The sequence below is a fragment of the Callospermophilus lateralis genome, unplaced genomic scaffold (genome assembly GCF_048772815.1).
Source record: "Callospermophilus lateralis isolate mCalLat2 unplaced genomic scaffold, mCalLat2.hap1 Scaffold_10887, whole genome shotgun sequence".
NCBI lineage: Eukaryota > Metazoa > Chordata > Mammalia > Rodentia > Sciuridae > Callospermophilus > Callospermophilus lateralis.
The window spans coordinates 614-5000 of record NW_027511121.1 but is presented as its reverse complement, the minus strand read 5'-3'; the positions used below and the strand labels follow the sequence as shown (position 1 = coordinate 5000).

The 4387-nt window shown below is 61.6% G+C and overlaps 1 non-coding gene across 1 annotated transcript; it reads left to right on the top strand.

Moving 5' to 3' along the window:
• Positions 1–1447: 1447 nt before the first annotated feature.
• Trnay-gua (transfer RNA tyrosine (anticodon GUA)) lies at positions 1448–1541 on the top strand. The gene is made up of 2 exons: positions 1448–1484; positions 1506–1541. It is a non-coding gene; the product is annotated as a tRNA-Tyr (tRNA).
• Positions 1542–4387: the final 2846 nt, after the last annotated feature.

Sequence of the window (4387 nt, the reverse complement as noted above, 5' to 3'; positions counted from 1 at the left end):
AAATGAGAAGGAATGGCCCTTTGGGTATCCCCCCTGGGCTTTGTCCCCCTGGGTCCTGGCACCCGGATTTGTTGCTTTGGTGTGAGGAAAGGGGGTCCCTGGAGGCTGCTCTTGCTGCCCGGCCAGCTGAGCAGCTGAGCAGCAGCACTAGGTTTTGGGAAGCCCCTGCAGCTGGGCCCTTCCCCTGTCCCGGTGGGAGTGGGTTTGGTGTGGGGTTGGTGCGTGAGGAAAGGTTTGAGGGTTCTGCCTGGGCGAGCACGCCCTCTCCGCCCCCTGAGCCCCAAGAAACTGGGGGGGTTGGGTCACTGCAGAGGGGTCTGCCTGGGCCTCCACGGGGAATCTGGGCTGAGCGGCTGGGAGAGGGAGGCGATTTAGGGCCAGGATTTAGGGCACACCGGAATTGGGATCCCATCTGGTGGGAGAAGACTTGCTTCCGGGTCAGGAAGCAGGTCCGCCTCTGTTGTGTCCCTTTGTCCTTTCCCGGAAGCGCCCAGGACCAGGTGGAGTTATTTGGTGAGGAGAGGCAGGAAGCCCGGGCCTCCTGGGCCCTGGCCGGGCTGGCTCCCTGGCACAAGTATCTCTGGTGCTTGTGCAAGGCCTGGACGGGGCACGCGAGGCTGCCACTTCCCCTAACCCTCTGTCCTTTCCGCCACCCGTGTGGTGTGCAGGAGGTCTGAAGGCACCGAAGAGGGAGCGGCTGTGGGGAGCAGGGCGTGTCCGCTGGGGCACGGGGACCTGGAACCCGGACCGGGGCTTCAGGGGCCAGGCTGGTAGGGTCGGATGGGATCCAGGTGTCCACCAGACACTGCCGCGGGGGACTGTGGCTGTGCTAGTTGCGCAGCCGCCTCCCCGTGCGCCATCTGGTTCTCCTCCATTACCAACCCGCACCCCTGTGAGTATCCACACCCCCACCTTCCCGGGGCCGGCGGGGAGGGGCGTGGACAAGGCAACCTTCCCCTGGGTCATTCTCCACCTGGTGCCGGGCTCCTGGCCCTCTCAGGCCGCCTTAGTGCCATCCTCCTAGACCCCGGCCCAAGGCGGGACGCAGAGGTTTGGCATAGGGGCAAGAGGGCCAGAGCACGAGAGGAGAGAGCCCTGCGCGCCCTGGGATGCGCGTCTTGGTGGTCGCCGCCCGGCCAAGGCCGCACCAGTTGGCGGGGCATGCCAGGCTTCCGCTGGATACCAGGGGCTCCCATGCCGAAGGGGTGTGTGTGCATTTAAGTGTTTGGGTGTGTGTGTGTGTGTGTGTGTGTGTGTGTGTGTGTGTGTGTTGGTCCTGGGCCCTGAAGGCAAGGACTGAGCCTGTCTGGGCAGGGCAGGGCGGGGCAGGGAGGGCTCCCTGGGGTGGAAGGCGGACAGTTGTAATGGGACCCCACCCCCGACAGGACCTGCCAGCTCTCCTCCGCAATCTGCATAAAGGCAGAGGACCCGGCCCGCCAGTGTGCACCCTTCGATAGCTCAGCTGGTAGAGCGGAGGACTGTAGACTGAACAGACAGCTGTGGACATCCTTAGGTCGCTGGTTTGATTCCGGCTCGAAGGAAGTGCCCCACGCTTTTGCGCACACGCAAGCCCCTGCAAGCCTCATCCTGCCTTCTGAGCCCAGAGCAGGCAGAGCCTCTCCAGACCGCCCACCTCTTCCACCGCCAACCCTTGCATCTTGGCCCCCAACTCCCCCGCGCTCCCCAGGAGCTGTCCTGCCTGCTGCTGCCCGCCAACGCCAGGCACCAGTCCTGGGAAGGCCCATTCTTCGCTGGCTGCCCGCAGGGGTTCCTGCTCTCAGGTCGCCTCACCCATGCCACCCACCACTCGTGCCCCCACATACCACACCCCTATCCCTGGCCCCTGACGCCGCCGAAGCCGCTGCCGCCCCTGCCACACCCCCACCGCTCCTGCACTTTCAACCACAGGGCACTTCTCCAGCGCCTCAGCGCCCGAGATTCTTGACAACACACAGGCAGGCTTCCCTGCCACCCAGCCCTTCCCACCTGGATCATCATGGACTTGCCTCTTGGGAAAGGCGAAATGTCCAGAGCCATGGATGTGTTGCTCAGCGATCACCCTGGCATCCTCCCTGAGATCGCCAGGCTCCATCCCTCTCCACAAGTGGGCCAGGGCCCCGAGCCACTGGCCACATGCCCCCACCCCACGTCTGCCCCTCTCCATCTTTCTCACTTTCTGTCTGCCTCTACCTCTCTCTTTCATCTTCTTTCCTTTCCATGATGCCCTGCCACCTCTCTCCTCTCCTCCCTCACTCTCCTCCATCTCTCCAGCCACAGGCAATCAATCGCTGCCTCTGCCTGGGTCTCTGTCTCTGTCTCTGTCTGTCTTTCACCACCTCCCCGCCTTCATTTCTGTCCCCACGCTGACCCCTGTCTCTGTTCCTCTCTTTCTCTGTCTATTGGTGAGGAATACATGGAGGGACAAGGGAGGGAAATGTCCATCCCAGCTTGGTTAAGTGACATGGTGCCCTGGTGGCGGTGGCGGTGGCCTGTGTTCTGTTTTCCCTTGGGGCTGAAGAGTGGGATGTGTCCATCCCGCCCACATGCCACCAGCCTCACCTTTCGTGAACTTTAAGGAATAGGGTTGGAGCCGCAGCAGGACTCAGTGGTCCCCCTGGAAGAGCCAGCTCACGCCAGGTTCTGCTCTTCACCTCGGGAAGGTACCCAAAGCACCTACCTGTTGCTATCACCCTGCCTGGGGTGAGCTGAGGGGGAGTGAGAGTAAAAGCCAAGTCAGGCCAGAACTCAGGAACCCCCCCCCTGGGAGTGGGAGCTGGTGGTTCCTAGGCAGGCAGCCAAGTGACCTTGGGCAGCTGCTATTGTCTGGCAAAGGGCACGGAATCCCACCCCCCTTACACAGACCACTGGGGTGTGAGCTGCTTGATGGCTTGAGCGCCCAGTTGAAATAGAACCTAGCAAGAAGATGCTGCGGACCAGCCAGAGAGTGTGCAGGAGGCAATGGGCTGGGCTTTGGAGAATCAGGAGGGGATGGGGTGTGGGCTGCCAGAGCAACAGCCCAGAGTGTCCCATTGATCTCAGCCTTTCCCAAGAAGAGATGTCCACAGCTTGATGTGCAGAGAAATCCAGTCACAGAATGGACAGTCACTGGAACCTGCATGGGACGGCAGCTCAATGCAGCCTAGAAATGGAAAGGAAAGGGGACAGCATTAGACCTGCATTGCCCTGGGCGCTTGAATGCTTTCATGGAGTGCAGGTATTTGTGTATGTCTCTGTGTGTGTATGTGTGTGTGTTTGTGTGTGTGTGTGTGTGTGTGTGAGAGAGAGAGAGAGAGAGAGAGAGAGAGAGAGAGACAGAGAGACAGAGAGACAGAGAGAGACAGAGAGAGAGATAGAGAGGGAGGGAGGGAGGGATAGAGAGAGAGAGAGAGGGCGAGGAAGGGAGGAGAGAGGGAGGGAGGGATCCTGCAAGAATGGCAGGGGTGGGGTATGTGAAACTGAAGGACTGAAGGGGTTGTTCCTCTCTTCCCATGGAGGGCTCCTTAGAGGCCTGGCTCTCTTTGCAGGCACCCCTCCCTCCAACACTGTGTGGGTACCTGTAAGCGAAAGAGATCAAGTGCCAGTGGCAGCAACAGTCGGAGTGCCAGGGTGAGACTGGGCTTCGGGTGGAGAAAAGAGTTGTGCGGCCAGAGAGAGCCCCCTAACTTGAGTGACCCCATGTACAGAGACCAGCAGTGGGGTCCAAAATGAGAAGGAATGGCCCTTTGGGTATCCCCCCTGGGCTTTGTCCCCTGGGTCCTGGCACCCGGATTTGTTGCTTTGGTGTGAGGAAAGGGGGGTCCCTGGAGGCTGCTCTTGCTGCCCGGCCAGCTGAGCAGCTGAGCAGCAGCACTAGGTTTTGGGAAGCCCCTGCAGCTGGGCCCTTCCCCTGTCCCGGTGGGAGTGGGTTTGGTGTGGGGTTGGTGCGTGAGGAAAGGTTGAGGGTTCTGCCTGGGCGAGCACGCCCTCTCCGCCCCCTGAGCCCCAAGAAACTGGGGGGGTTGGGTCCACTGCAGAGGGTCTGCCTGGGCCTCCACGGGGAATCTGGGCTGAGCGGCTGGGAGAGGAGGCGATTTAGGGCCAGGATTTAGGGCACACCGGAATTGGGATCCCATCTGGGTGGGAGAAGACTTGCTTCCGGGGTCAGGAAGCAGGTCCGCCTCTGTTGTGTCCCTTTGTCCTTTCCCGGAAGCGCCCAGGACCAGGTGGAGTTATTTGGTGAGGAGAGGCAGGAAGCCCGGGCCTCCTGGGCCCTGGCCGGGCTGGCTCCCTGGCACAAGTATCTCTGGTGCTTGTGCAAGGCCTGGACGGGGCACGCGAGGCTGCCACTTCCCCTAACCCTCTGTCCTTTCCGCCACCCGTGTGGTGTGCAGGAGGTCTGAAGGCACCG